This window comes from Rattus rattus, chromosome 12 (assembly GCF_011064425.1).
Source record: "Rattus rattus isolate New Zealand chromosome 12, Rrattus_CSIRO_v1, whole genome shotgun sequence".
NCBI classification, from domain to species: Eukaryota; Metazoa; Chordata; class Mammalia; order Rodentia; family Muridae; genus Rattus; species Rattus rattus.
This window is the reverse complement of record NC_046165.1, coordinates 26,243,363-26,260,069: the sequence shown is the minus strand read 5'-3', so window position 1 is coordinate 26,260,069 and position 16,707 is coordinate 26,243,363. Positions and strand designations below refer to the sequence as shown.

The following is a 16,707-nucleotide window of genomic DNA, read 5'->3' as shown; positions in this document are numbered from 1 at the left end:
AGAGACAGTGCAATTTTACACCAGTTTACCTTTTAAAGGTATTTGCTGACTTGAGAACGTACACGGGCTTAATTTTACATTAGATAACGTAGAATTTTGAAAACTTCTGAGTACTCTTCGAATTTTTATAGAGTGACAGTTAACTGTACGATTAAGAAGCAATAGGTTTTGCAAGGAAAGGCATTTGGGGAATATTTTAGATAATTTCTGGTAGCACAATCATGCTTAAAAGTTTGTTTATAACAATTAATGAAAAAAAAAAAGAGGCCATGAATTTGAAGTACGAGGGAAGACATGGAAAGATTAAACTGAAGAAGGAGGTCATGCAATCCTATAATGATCTCAAAACAAACTTCAAGCTTCCTTTCTTTACTAGACATCAATAAAGAGAGAATGTCTTCATTTCCCAAACAAGCAACAGTCATAGCATATATAACCCAAAATGAAGGTATATAAGACAAAATGAGACAGAATGGAGGAATTTCAATTCCCATGACCAACTAAATACATTTACTACTAATGAAGTAGCAAATCTAAATAGACAGCTCTGGAAAGGAGCTGTTCTTTTTCTCCACTGGTGTGCATCTGTATGTCAAGAATCGGAATGGGTCTGTTTTCCCTAAATAGACACTCATACAGACTTTGAAATGCTTTTCATTTAAGCTATCTACTTTCTTCACATCCCCATGAAGACTTAAAATCTGCTCTCCAGCTTTTAAATATGATTGCACCTCAAGAAAAACGACACGTGACACATATTCACCTACTCCACTATACAAAATGTTCGTCTCATACTACGTGACCTCATCCTGCGACCCAATAACCAGTGTATGTTATGTTTTCAATGCATTGTGAATGGCATTTCATAATTTGTCAAGTAAGAATCACTCTCAAACGGTAAGGTGGATTCCGTATTTCATGTCAGAAAAATAACACCAAAAAGTATTTTTTTGGCCTAGATCAGTTCCTTTTTATATAAATTGGACTGGAAAATTGCAACAGCTTTATTTAGAAACATTCACAAGAGAGATACTCTGATTATTAAGGTCATTTTGGTGACTATAGTAGTGATTTAAAATCTAGGTTCACAATGAGGAAATTTTTGTGGAAAGTAATTAAACTTAGTTAAAATTAGGCAAAACCATAGATGGATAAAAGCCTTCTACTTTTTAAAATCAATACTTAAAGATAAAAAAGTTATATTTTCAGTATAGTGGATTTTCAACTCCCTCTTCCTTCTCTTCTTCCTTGAGTCTTCCTTGTCTCATCACCTGAAGTGTGAAATGAGTAGTTTCTGTGCTGGTTGTGGCAGTATCTTCGTAGAGAGATCTTCCGGACTCAGATCCTAAGGAAAGATAAACCACAAAGTCAGTAAAAGGCAGAACATATTGAATGTAAAGTAATAGTAGTCACACAGTTAAAAATAAAACAGATACATGGCAGGATGGAAAAATGTATGCATTTTTAAATAGCAGCACCACAGTGGCTCAATAAACGTTCCTGTTATTATTACTCATGCTCTGGTTATTTGCTCTGATATTTTTATAGGCTCCAGCGACCGAGACAGTACTTATTTCTCATGCTCTTGGTACTAGTATCACATTCCTGAGTGTTATATGTGAGGTAGAGAGTGAAAAGACAGAAACTACACTGAAAAGTCACTCTACACATGCTCTACGACTATGTCCTAGCTGTGTGACAAGGTATTGTATACGGTGACATGACGGCCTTCCATTTTCGTCCATTCCAGCAAGTCATTCTTTCTAACTTCCTGCTTTATGTCCTGTATTTTAACGACCGTCACCTAAGGCTTAAAATCGTGTCTTGAAAAATGAAAAATTTCTTAACGAAAATATGTCTCAGCATAAATGGAATTACATGAATACAGAGTACTGAAATATGAAAATCTGTACAGATGGACAATGTCATGTATGCTATGCTTGTGTGGTCACATTGGTGACATGTAAAGGGTATAGAGCCTTATGCTACCAGAAGAGATAGTTTCACAGCAAAGCCTCTGTTCATCTGGCTCTTAGAATCCCCCAAAGCACACTTTTTCACAGTGTTCCCTGAGCCTTGGGTACAGGGTTGTTTTGTAGACGTAGCTAATGGGCTGAGCTTCACAACTCTTCATTTTGATTGAGTATGATTTTATGTAGTGGAGTTTGTTTCAAACAAGAGAAGTTTGCCTAATGAGGGGCAAATATTATGTTTATCTGTAGGTATAAGGACAAATAAGCAAGGAAGACATCAACCAATATGTCAAACTGGACAAGGGAAAAAAAGCACATGAGGCCTCAGTTCTATTCAAAGAAATACAGGCAACTGAGTGAAACTAAGAGAGGAGAAGTGGTTCTTCCCCAAGCGTGAGAATACTGATTGGTTGTCCACTGATAAATGGTTAGCTCTGGAATATATACACAAGTAACATTACATAAATCCAAGAGGTTATATTAAGGAGATACACACATATGTACATTTATATATATATGTATATAAATGTATATACTACATATATTATATATACATCATATACACATATATGTATGTATATATATGTACACACATGTAAGAATGTAATAACTGTTGATGAAAAAAGAGTCCATGAATTTGAAGGATAAGTTAGGACAGAAAGATCTATGGGAGGATCTGGAGAGAAGAAAGGAAAGGGAGAAATGATGTAATTAAATTACAATCCCCTAACAAAAAAACCTCTCATTTGTAAGAATGTACAAGCTGACAGACTATACTTCATTGCAAGCTTTTACCACGTATTTATTTCATGGGACAGCTGTTTATGCTCAAATCCCACTGTCTTCGAGCAGGAAGTCAAATACATAGGAAATTGTATTTGCTATGGGACGTTTTACATCGATCCACACTTTCCTTTCACATGACTAAGCAGTTTGGCTAGATTTTTACAGTTATTTAACTGTAGCTTTTACTTTTCTAAAACAAGCGTTTTGTCTCCTTGATCTTCCTACATCCTGACACACGCATCTCTACTCGATACGTGGAAACTGGTGTCTTGGTATCTACCTAAGCTTTCCAACAGATGCCCCGAGGAGTTAGTATACTTCTATAATACATTTAGAAATTTAGTATTTGGTATATTTACAAAAATATTATTTTTCACTATAAGGCTTGTAATTACTCTGTTTGTCTTTACAAAATGCCCATCTAATGATTTTACAGTCAATTTTCATTTGACCATGTTAAAGTCTGAATAAACATTTGAAATTTCTTGTGCTTCTTTCTTCACTTTGTGAACAGTAAAACTTGTCTTTCCTGTCATGTAATTCTTAATTTTTTATGTTTTGTATTAATCATTCCAATCATTTACATCTCAAATGAGAGTATACTTCCCATGAACCCCCTTTCCCATATTCACCCTCCTCCTCCCCTTTGCCTGTATGAGAGTGTTCCCCTACCAACCCTCACTCTCCTGCCCATCAGTCCAGCATCCCCCTCCAGCATCAAACTTACCCAGGACCAAGGGTCTCCCCTCCTGTTGCTGTCAGGCAAGGCCATCCTCTGCTACAAATGTATCTGGAGCCATGCTTCCCTCCAGATACACTCCTTGATTGGTGGTCTAGACTTTGGGAGAACTGAGAAGTCAGGCCAGCCGATGTTGCTCTTCCAATGGGGTTGCAATTCCCCTCCACCAGACCCCAGGGAAACATGAGGCTCCCAGGACCCAACAGGGATGATTCTAGATGTTACATAATTTTTAACATTAACATTAATTTTAAATTGTGGCTCCCTTAAGCATACCACTGGAAATATGATGCAAAAATGGGGTGCAAAAACAGAAGAAAGAGAAAGAAGGAAGGAAAGAGGAGACCTGGCCCATTCAGTCTTGAATACATTTTCTGGTTTATAAACTACTATTTCCTGCAGAGATGGCTGTATTTGTAATATCCCTCATCACAAAAATGTTTGATTATTTATAGAGATGTATATTAAATTCCTTTTGTTCTTTCAGGTTACTCCTTTGACTACCTTCCCTTAACTTCCTTTCCTGATACCACATTTTAGCATTAGCAGTGCATTGTTTACAAGAGGGGGCAAGGAAAGGGTTATTTCAGATAAGGGCTTTCATTGTGAGGTTATTTCTGTATGGTTGTGTAGCAGATTTATTGTGAAAATAGTATTTCAAGTTGTTTGATTTGCAGAAATAACTAGCCTTAATGCTTCAGTTTCCAATGGTAATTAGTTTTCAACCCAGACAGTCTGGATAACTACGTATTTACTACCTTGTAAAGGACTATCATAACAAGCCCTTGAGCATTATTTGAAAATTAATAAACTAAAGTAGGAGGAAGCACTTTGCTTTCCCATAGCAACATAGACTGAGTTATACTGTTTTATTGCAAAATTCACTTTTCAATTATAGGTTTACTAAATTAAGTGGCTTGAATAGCATAAAAACAATTATTAGTTTCTTCACACTGCAGATGACTAATGCAATGAGTCCATTTTACTGTAAAAAAAAAAAGAGGAAAAGAAAAGAAACCTCTTTTCTTTAAAAACTAAATTCTTTCCTCTAATTGCTGTGGAATAAATCGTAATTCACAAATAAATCTTTTTTCTGCTGTATTAATAGAAAAGCCTGCTGTCGCTAACTGGGATTTTCTAAATTGAGTAAAATAATTCATCCTAAAATCTTATTTCTAAAGCCTTTTCAAGTTTACATTTTCCTTTACTGAAAAAGGAAATTCCAAGTAGACCAACTTCATTGTTAATATTTGCAAATGTGCAAAAGGTTTGGCAATCTGGACGGGGCTAAATAACCATTGCCACTGGTGATTTTATTAAATTTAAAGATTGTATATTAAATTTAAAAGCTGTATAAATTGGGTTAATTGTTCAGAAGAGAGCGAGGAAGACAAAACTACTTAACCTAATTCTCGCCATCACAGGATGAGGACAGGGCTGCTAGTATAACCTGAGAGAAAAAGAGTGCTGTAATTTGTACTACAAACCCTAGACAGGGGCCGTGTTACATAACATGTAAACTTAATTGCCGACTCCATATGAATAGTATAGTGTGTGTGTGTGTGTGTGTGTGTGTGTGTGTGTGTGTGTGTGTGCATGCGAGTGTGTGCGTGTGTGTGTGTGTGCATGCGTGTGTGTGCACCTAAAGAATCTCTCTAACGGAGATTATAAAAAGTGATAAACAACGACAAAAGATGAGTATTTTTCTCCCATATGTCCTCCAAGCTTTACTGAATCTCAGTGCATTTGCTCACTTACACTTTACAGCATGGTAGAAATGAACATGCTTTCCCGACTGCGCAGGCCTCCTGAGAGGAGACTAGGTGGTTTCCGGTTCCGCTGTCCTCTTCCTCTTCAAAGAGGGGCCAAGAGGCAGATGCCAACGTGCAGTTCTTCGTGAAGACTGACGGGCAAGACCATCACTCTTGAGGTCGAGCCCAGAGATACCATTGAGAAAGTCAAGGCCAAGATCCAAGACCAGGAAGGCATCCCACCTGACCAGCAGAGGCTGATATTCGCTGGCAAACGGCAGGAGGATGGCCGCACCCTGTCTGACAACAACATCCAGAAAGAGTCCACCTTGCATCTGGTGCTGCGACTGCGCGGTGGCATCATCAAGCCATCCCTTCGTCAGCTTGCCCAGAAGTACAACTGTGACAAGATGATCTGCCACAAGTGCTACTCATGCGGCGGGACCTGAACATGTCAAACACAGAGGTGAATGCTAGCAGCAAACCATTGAACGGAGACCGGCAGATTATACATGGACTAACCCGTGGCTCCAGCCTCACATGTAGCATAGGGCGGCCTTTGGGCACCAATAGAAGGAGAAGCCCTTGGTCCGGCCAAGGCTGGACCCCCGTTGTAGGGGAATATCGGGGGGGGGGCGGGAAGCGGGGAAGGGAGAGTGGTTGTGGAAGGGGAACACCCTACAGAAGAAGGGGAGAGGGAGGAGGTAAGAGGTTTATGGCCAGGAAACCAGGAAAGGTTATAACATTTGAAATGTAAATAAAAAATATCCAATAAGAAAAAAAGTGCAGCCACATCAACAACAGCCTGCATCCCAAGAAGAATGTCAAATAAAGCTGGGGCCATACCTATAAAAGAAAAAGGAAAAAGAAAGTAAGAAAGAAAGAAAGAAAATGCTTTCCCAAAAATGTCCAGGCTTTAAGCGTTAGCTCCAAGAGTCCTAAATGATGTAATATTTGCCAAGCCGTTCTCTGGTCTGTAACTTAGTTTGTTCACTTACCAAATGAAAGTGACTTCCAAGAACTGTTGCAAGAATTATGTGAGTTTTTAGACACAAGTTTCCAAAGAGTCCCTAATATACCCTGGTCAGCATAACACGCCTATGCCAAATCCTCATATTTAAATTATTTTTATACAACCTAAGGCATGTTGCACATGTTTAAGTCCCTAAGTCTTTACATAATCAATTTAATGGTGATAATTATAAAAAAAAAGTTGGGAAAAAGAACAAAAGGAATAGAGTGTATTAACTGTTGAATAGGAAGTCTCTTAAGCTGTGTAGATTAGTATTTTTAATGTTCAAAGCGCTGAGACTGGGTTAATATGAGTTAATAAATGAAATGTTCCCATTTCCACAGGGAATGATGCTAAAAAATGAAAATAAAGAGACCAATGAATCAAGTCAAAATACATGAATATGAAAACCCCTATATACTATTAGGACCTTAGTAAGGAATATACAGTTTAGGTCCTTAATCTACTTGGATTTGAGTTTTTTTGCAGGGTGATAAATATGGATCTTTCAGCATTCTTCTACATGCAAATATCCAATTAGACCAGCACCATTTGTTGAAGGTGCTTGACCAGCACCATTTGTTGAAGGTGCTGTCTTTTTATTTTTTTAATCATTTTGGCCTTTTTGTCAAAATACAAGTGTCCGTAGGCATACATGCCTACAGGTCTATTTCTGGATCTTCGACTCAATTCCATATATCAACCAAAGAGCATGGCAGGGCTGGACCTAGGCCCTTATACATTTGTAGATGTTCAACTCTGTCTTCCTATGGGTCCTCTAACAATTGGGGCAGGGGCTCTGTGACTCTGTTGCCTGCCATTGGATAGCTGGACTGCCTGGCGGGGCCTCAGTGAGAGAGGGTGAGCCTAGTCCTGCTTACTACATTATGTCCCTAGGAAAGGTGACTTCAAGGGTGACTTCCACTTCTCTGAGGAGAAAGAGAGGTAGTAGGGGCTTCTGGGGGTGGGACTGGGAGGAGGGGGCTCTACATCATCGGGATGAAAAATAAATAAATTAATTAATAAATGAAAAAAGTACACAGTTAAAGATGTGCTCGTTACCACTGAAAAATGGAAAGCTTCAAGAGTTCCCACATAATCACAGACAGGTGTTCAGCTAATGTCGTTAGTGAATGGAATGTATGAGAATGTATGAATGGATGCTGCCACGTCAGTTAGAACTGCAAACGTAGATTTAAACCAAACTGCAGCAAAGCAAGCATAACTTTCTGAGGAGTTGCTAGTTGTGTGATGGGGGTTGTTAGGGGAAGGAGACGTGGGGGACATGGGTCACTTGTTGGTTTTCCATGCTCTGGTGGATGTTCCCACATTCCATGGTCACCATTAACAGGCTATATTTGCATAAAAAACCAATTGGTCAATCAATCAATCAATCAAAATAGGGAAACAAATACCTTGAAATTTGGAGCAGGCCATGCTGGGAATATATAAGAAAGTTTGAGATTATTATATATATATCTATAGTCATATTTAATTCTACACATGTGTGAAATAGCAAAAATATCTAACATTAAAAGTATCATAGGATATTATAAAAGAGAAATTTGACTTCCAGATATATTTTTCCCCTTTCTATTCTGCCACAATTACAAACATCTAAAAGTTAAGAGATCTCCTCTAAAAGTAGAGATCTGGATTCTTTGGGAAATGAGCTAGTACCATAGCAGCAGCTTCTGACGTTACCAGCTGCCCATTGCTGGAGGCAGACAAAATGTGTGCCCTCCATGTCTTGGCTACAATTCATGCACATCTCCAGCAAGATCTCTCCTGCAAACCTTGGGCATCTTTGATCTACAGCTTCTAAGCTTTCTACTTTTTTTTGTTTGTTTATTGTAAAATGTTATCATAACAATATCTGCTAGACATTTTCACTCTCAGTGTGACAACTAAAAATGTGCCCAAGCACTGCTGACTGTAGCCTTAAGAGTAAAAGAGTCCCTGAGTTGCACCCTACACTAGCGGTGCAGAGATATAAATCAAAGGACAATGACAGGCTAACGTTAGAGAAGTTTGCAGGGCTGTGGATTGTACAGTGACTATGTCCTTGGCACTGTGGACAGGTTCTTTGTGTAGTTGCTTGCACACGGCTACTAATTTAAGTATATTTATTCCAACTTAAGCTATTCAAACTCGAGTATGATAATAATATGGTTTACTACATCCATTGATTTTTTTTTTTTGAAGTGGAGAAGAACAAGGAAGCCTGTTAGCAACATGATGTCATACAGTTCAACATTCTGCGCATGGTGATCTCTGGGGAGTATTAATATGCTAGCATTTTATTCTGTCTCCTACTTACATATTGTTCCTGGTGAATTGTATTTTGAGCACGACTAGGTTATGCATTATGCACGACCACCATTATTTATGTAAGTGAGGTCTACCACTAACATTCCAATATGGATTTCTTCTTCTTACTGGAGAGCAGTAAAGCTTCCAAGAATAGAAAACCATGCCTAAAATTAAGTAATCCTTGCAAGGCACACCAGAATGCTGGGGAAGTTGTGCAGCGATTGAACATTTAAATCTGAAGAGGGACTTTGATAATAATAAGCTGGATAAAATGTTATCTAGTATTATAACATGTTTGCTTAAATTTTATGTGCCCATCTCAGAATACCTTAAAGACAAGATTGGGGATAGTGAGTTAATGGTAACATATTTATATAGTACATGCAGGGTCCTGGATTTGATTCCCAAGTAAGCAACCAAAAAATCTCAAAATATCACAGAATCAAACTGCTAGACCATGACAAACATCTGTTATGCTTTGTACAATTTACTTAAGTAATAGATAGTACTTTGAAATGATAAAATGAAGTCTTAGCTAAATTTTATGATTAGAGATTCAGAAAAATAAAAAACAGCACTCAGGATATTTCTTGGTAATTTTGAACTGCTTTCCTTATGCTCTGTGTCCATTTCTCCCTTCTGTGTTATAGGGAGTATTGTTATAGTGCTAATGCAGTTAGTCTATGTAGGTTGACCTCTGAGCCTTTTCCAATTAATTCATTTTATAACTTAAAGCACAAACCAACTACTTGAACTAGGCTTGTTGGGATGCATTAATTTTGCCTCTTTGCTCATTATCATCAAGACAGAATCACAGAGGGATAAAGATCATGTACTGGGAAATGTCCACTCTTAAAAACAATTGTTTATTTTACTAAAGTGTGTAAAACTATAGTCTTCAAGGCTGGAAGAGCTCTTACTGTGAATCAGTAAGTGTACTTCATTTTTAAGGCAAAAATCAATTCCAAGTAGATACCATAACACATCTTCAGACTTGGAGAAAAGTAGTCAACTTTTCCAGTGTCCGTGTGAGAAGGAGTTGGTCAGTGGTAGCTTCTATATCCCAGGCTTTACCTCCAACCTCAAAAACTCAAGCTTTCAGGCTTCCTTTGAGACAGTATTACCTCAGTTGAAAAACCATTGTAATTCATATTAAACATCACTACAAAAGGGTTTTAGCCACTGAGACACCTCAAGATATCCTTTTTTTACCTTCCAACATGAAATAACTGTATATAAAATTCATGTGCACAAATAATTTTATATTTAATTGTGTATACTATGCCTACTGATACTAGAGACTTCCAATGTATTGAGGTAAAAGTTAAACAGTGGTGATCAGAATGTGCATTCTAGAAAAAATGTGCTCTCTGGATATTACTTTAGTATGATCTTTTCTTACTTCACCTCAATCCTTTATTTCAGATTAAACAATTGAAGACAATGGTTGACCAATTGGATTAAACAAGCTTGAGTATGGCTTGGTTGAGGCTAATATAAGTGGCTTCTATACAATAGAGAAAATAATATAATTTCTTTAGAAAGGTCTGTCAGTCCACTTTATTATGAAGTTACCTTGGAAAAGAAAATGATGTGTGAGCTAATGAAAGCACAAATAATTACACTGGACATTTTTATGCTGCCACCAGACCTTTGCTAGGCTATATAAACTGATCTTATTTTGTTATACTGACCCCTTAAGGCACTTCCTATTGTAAAATACTCTATTAAGAATTGGTCTACATTTGGAAAGCAATAATATTAAGTTCATTATGGCTTTTTGCAGTTCAGGCATTAATTTAGGTTGTGTAATCCTCTTATGATTTTAATGGGTAAAAGCTATTTTAAGAATTTTTGTCAGCAAAGGATATAGGTATACTTAGAAAGGTACTTCGCTTTGAGGCCCTTTAAAATATAAATAAGGTATTTATGTTAAATTGATTGATGTTAAAAATGTAACACACCCTGTCAGAAAGCCCTAACAAGACAGTGTAAGGTAGAATTATTGCTCCACTTTGATTTTGTCTTGATTTAAAAGCTAAGTTTGAGCTATTTCTTTATGAATAGGTAACAATATTGTTTGTAATATGAAAGAATGGCATTTCTTTATGGAAAAAATTATCAGAAACAACAAAAAATAAAGACATCATTATCCTCTTCATGAAATCTATTTTAATGTCTTTTTTAATATTACAATATATCCTGTGAATGGTATAGTTTAGCTAATACAAATGTTATTATTGAATGTTTCTAAGATTTACTTTTTGTTTTATTTTGTTATTATAATAATCTTTCAAATAACACTTTTCTGCCTTTTGTGGGAAGGCAGTTCAGGGAAGTATAATCGAGGGATAGAGGACTGGGCCACACTTGATGGTTCAGCATGTAAGGTATTAGGAACCGTCTCTGGAACCACAAGGTAGAGGGGGAAACTGACTTCTAAAAGTTGTTCTCTGACTTTCACAAATCTCTTCTCCTTCTTCCTCCCCCATCTCCCTCTCCCTCCTCCTCGGTCTCTGTTGCTTTCCTCTTTTAGCTTTGCCCCCCTCCTCCTCTTCTTCTTCTTTTTCTTCTTCTTCTTCTTCTTCTTCTTCTTCTTCTTCTTCTTCTTCTTCTTCTTCTTCTTCTTCTTCTTCTTCTTCTTCTTCTTCTTCTTCTTCTTCTTCTTCTTCTTCTTCTTCCTCCTCCTCCTTTTCTCTTTCTTTCTTCCCTCCCATCTGTCCCTGTCCCTTCCTCCCTTCCTCTTTCTCCCTCCTTTCTCCCTCTCTGGCCTCCGATACCTAATGGGAAAAGTAGAGTTTCAGTAACTCCTTACATTTGAAGTATGTCCATGCCTTTGATCAAGCCTTTGGCAATGCCCATGCTGCAGTGCGTGTGTGTGTGTGTGTGTGTGTGTTAATTTTACAAAATAGAAAGAAATTTGTATAAACTTAAACTTTTACATTTATGAGCTGGGACGATGTCTCTGTGTTTAGAGCACTGGCTTCTCGTCCAGAGGACCTTCATCTGATCCCTAGATCCCACAAGCTGCCTCACAACCCTCTCAACCTCCAGTCTCGGGGATCACACACCCTCTTCTTACCTGCTCAGACAGAAGGTGAGCGTGGGCACAGACATTCGTGGAAGACACCAATACACGTTAAAAAAAATGAAGGTTTTAAAATTTACATTTAACTATTAAAGAGGTATATTTGCTGAACTCAGATTTTTCATAGTGTTTTGTTTTACCTTTTTAAATTAGAGAATACACAAGATCCCCATATACTTACAAACTTAGTCTATGTAAATGGAAAGATGGTTGACTTTTCTAATTTTTGTTATATGCCCAGTACCAAATCCATGATTGGCTTATACCAAATGTTGACTAAAACTCCAAATATACTAATTGAATAAACAAATAGAAAATTTTATTAATAGAATGATAGCAAACATATTTGTAATTGATTGTGATTCTTGGCCATTCAAATTTGGTGATTTTAACTTTTGTACTTTCATGTCCTATCCTCATTTGAGTCATAGTTATGAACATCAGCATGTAGCTAGTTTTTATTGTACCCTGTGACCTTTTGAGTTATGTATTATTGCTGCTGCAATGTTTACACAAGCCGATCACTGCAGTGTAAGTGACTCACTACATTCCTAGAGTGAAAGCAAAGATAAAGGGGACACAAATATTTCTACATAGGTCTCATGAACTTCCTGGGAAATACTACTCTGGGTTGGATTTAGGACAGAAATTGTGTGGTGAATTTTGAAAATCAGCTTTTCTTCCTGCAAGTAGCTGAAAGATGTGAGTAGGTCTATCATGTCTAATTCATTCAAATTAAATATTTATAAACAAGCACAAAGTCAACATGGCACACTCAAACCATCAATATTTAGTGTATTGTATTGGCAAGAGTCTGGTCTGGAAACAGGAGTATATATACTACACAGCTTTGCATCAAAGGACCTCACCATAGAGACTAGATGTCCCAGGCTGAGAAGCCACTTGTTGAGTCGATAACTAGATAAGATGGATGAAGCAAAGAAGTGCAGGCCGACAGGAACCGGATGTAGATCTCTCCTGAGAGACACAGCCAGAATACAGCAAATACATAGGCGAATGCCAGCAGCAAACCACTGTACTGAGAACGGGACCCCCGTTGAAGGAATCAAAGAAAGGACTGGAAGAGCTTGAAGGGGCTTGAGACCCCATATGAACAACAACGCCAAGCAACCAGAGCTTCCAGGGACTAAGCCACTACCTAAAAGACTATACATGGACTGACCCTGGACTCTGACCTCAGGGTAGCAATGAATATCCTAGTAAGAGCACCAGTGGAAGGGAAGCCCTGGGTCCTGCTAAGACTGAACCCCCAGTGAACGTGATTGTTGGGGGAGGATGGTAATGGGGGAGGATGGGAGGGGAAGCCCATATAGAAGGGGGGGGGTTAAGGGGACTTTGGACGGAAATCGGGAAGGGAATAGCAATCGAAAATGTAAATAAGAAATATACAAGTTAATAAAGAAAAAAAAAGAGATCGGCAATGCTAGAAAGCTGAGGACAATTAGGCCACGTCATCCCTGGACACCACAGAGAGAACACAGGAGCCAGAAACAGAGTCTGCAGTGTGATACCTGCTGATACTGGAGATGCCACAGGGATGCCAAGATTGAGAGCCATGTGCCAGACTCTTTTTTCACCCCACCTTTTATTCTCCTGGTGTCTTCTGTTGGCTTAATTCACCTAGAAACCAAAGTTCAAATTAGTCTGAGAACATTTCCTGAAAAGAAACGCAAAACAGAAGGGAGGAAGGAAGAAAACTGAGAGTAACTCACAATGGATGGTATAAGTCATTAAGGGTCAAGTGAGCGGAATTCAAAGGTCATCTGTTAAAGGATCTTTTAGCGGTATTAGCAAATAAAAGATTTGCCAGAATAAAGTTGAGAGAAAGTTATCTGGAGACAAAGAAACCAAGTATCAAGACTGTCTAGCAGATGAGATTTATTTAAGAAGAAGCATAATGGAGAATAGAATATTTTTTCTTTTCTTTTTTTTTTATTAACTTGAATATTTCTTATATACATTTCAGTGTTATTCCTTTTCCCGGTTTCCGGGCAAACATCCCTTTCCCCCCTCCCCTTCCTTATGGGTGTTCTCCTCCCCACCCCTCCCCCATTGCCTCCCTCCCCGACAGTCTAGTTCACTGGGGTTCAGTCTTAGCAGGACCCAGGGCTTCCCTTCCACTGGTGCTCTTACTAGGATATTCATTGCTACCTATGAGGTCAGAGTCCAGGGTCAGTCCATGTATAGTCTTTAGGTAGTGGCTTAGTCCCTGGAAGCTCTGGTTGCTTGGCATTGTTGTACATAAGGGGTCTCAAGCTCCTTCAAGCTCTTCCAGTTCTTTCTTTGATTCCTTCAACGGGGGTCCTATTCTCAGTTCAGTGGTTTGCTGCTGGCATTCGCCTCTGTATTTGCTGTATTCTGACTGTGTCTCTCAGGATCGATCTACATCCGGTTCCTGTCGGTCTGCACTTCTTTGCTTCATCCATCTTGTCTAATTGGGTGGCTGTATATGTATGGGCCACATGTGGGGCAGGCTCTGAATGGGTGTTCCTTCAGTCTCTGTTTTAATCTTTGCCTCTCTCTTCCCTGCCAAGGGTGGAAAATAGAATATTTTTAATGGACAAACATACTTGAGCTTGAAGCATGATTTGTCATCTAAGGTTGGTAGCCCAGTATTTCTGTTGCATGGGATGGAATTGGCTCACCTCAATTTTTAGTTTCACTTCTTTTCTATGGGATTACTAACTGAACATATTTCCCTTGGTCTGTATCCTTATTTTACCACCTAAGATTTTTCTCCAGCAATTCTGCTCTCATAGATTGGAGCCCTCCACACACAGCATGCTTCTTTTTCTTCCTTATTCTACTTCCGCCAACTTTGCCTTGCTTGCCAAGCTTCTATGAATCATTCATGATTCAAAGCAAACATGATTTTGTTCAGGATTCTGTGGTTGCCATAGTAGCAACAAGACTTACTCCTTGTCCCTTCTGTTAGAACTCATACTTACGGTATTGTAATGATTTTATTATACATCACAACTGTCTTTTTGTTCTTCTTTTATTGAATATTTTCTTTATTTACATTTCAAATGTTATCCCCTTTCCTGGTTTCCCCTCTGGCAACCCTTATCCCATCCCCCTCCCTCTGCTTCTATGAGGGTGCTCCCCTACCCACCCATCCACTCTGTCCCACCTCCCTGTCCTGGAATTCCCCTACACTGGGGTATGGAGCCTTCACAGGACCAAGGGCCTCTCCTCCCATTGATGCTCTACAAGGCCATCCTCTGCTACATAGGCAGCCTGAGCCATCTGACAATCTGTCCTTGAGTTACCATAAGGTTCAACCTCCGCATTGCTTTTGTATCTTTGCAGTCAAATTTCCTATTAAATGTTTGTTGACTTTCATTGAATCTAGAACTCTGGTTTTCATAGTAAAAATACAGTGGTGACTATCTGGTTGAGCATCAGAAATACACCCTGCACTTGGTTTCAGCTCTAGGACATAGAGATCTACATAAATTATTACACAATGGTTTACAAGACTTTGAAAGACTTGATTTATTTTCCTGGAAAATGGCTAAAGAGTCTGCTTAAACAAATTATTGCTCTCTTGCTTGCCCTTTGTCCTTCTCTGTTCTTTCCCCCTTCCCACTTCCCACCAAATGCCCAGGGCCGGCCTCCTTTCCTCTCCTCTACTCTTCTTCTCTCATTAAACCTCTTCACGTGGAAAAAAAACCAAATCATTATCTTTCATATTGTTGGTACACATTAAAACTGAGCCTCAATCTTGCTTTACTAAGAAAGCTTAGTATAATTTATAATTAAGTAAGTTTTAAGTATTTGTTATTATAAAGCAAGGGACCAAGTGATGTAGCTGTATTTAAATATTATGTGGAATACATAAACTAACCTGACTAATAAGTACTTCCTCAAATGCTTATTGTTTCAGGTGAAAACATTGAAATTCATGCTCATTGACTGGGAAGACTATGACATGTTGTTACTAAGTATGTTCCCAACATGACTAATAAATCCTAACAATTGCAAAAAACAGGTGCGTCCTTATCTGACTGAAGCTTGGTTTGGTCATCATCTCCCTATCGGCTGATAACCGCTGCAGTTTATTCTCTGCCTTTACGAGTTTGATTAATTGTAGATTCCATGTTAACAACATGTGGGGATAATCTTTATGCTGCCTGTTGATTCATTTGACACAATGTCCTCCAGGATTATCAATGTTGCTGAAAATGATAAATCTCTGTCCTTTTATGAATTAATACTACTCTGATATGCATATTCACTGTATTTCATCTCTCATTTGCAGAAGGATAAAAAGGCTGGTTCTATAGTTTACCTGTTCCAAATAAGTATTGCAATCAACGCATAACTACTCATTTTCTAAAGCACTAAAGTGATGAATGAATGAATTCTTGTAAATAAATAGACATTGAGTTTGAAGGAATAGAGAACAGAATCTGCATGATATCTGTGGCTATAACTGAATTGCACTAACAAAGCACCTGTTTGTGGGTGTTAGACACCAGATTTAAATGAGTCCTCATTAACATAGTCATGGCTGGGTTTATTTTAGATGTCTCAGGTTGTATAATATGACAATTGTACATAATAAAGGTAACTGGAACCTCCATTTTGGATAGCTCAGTCTCTTAGAGGGTTAATTAAACTATCCAGGTACACTGAGCTCCTCAGTGCTCAATCTATGATTCATATAAATACTGTGGAGCTACAGACAGAAGTCTCGTGACTAGTATATCATCACAATAGTTCTCTGAAAACATGTTGCATTTCTTTCAGGATATCTTGCTATTGGAGACTACTCAACACACACACACATGCATGTACACATGCATGCACATGCATGCACACACACATACACACAAACATGCATGCACATTGTATACATCTTTACTTTCAAGATCTATCAGGCTCTACATGAAGTTCCAAAACACTCAATGAAACATGTTTGTTTTTATTAGGAGAAATATGGGCTGATGAAGAAAAATGATGGATTAGTAAAATAAGATACATGATGCTCAAGTGAATAAATCCATCTCTGTCAGGAT

The 16,707-nt window shown here is 38.2% G+C and overlaps 1 pseudogene; it reads left to right on the top strand.

Annotated features, from left to right (window-relative positions):
• The first annotated feature begins 269 nt into the window (after positions 1-269).
• Positions 270-5,698, top strand: LOC116913906 (annotated as a pseudogene).
• Positions 5,699-16,707: the final 11,009 nt, after the last annotated feature.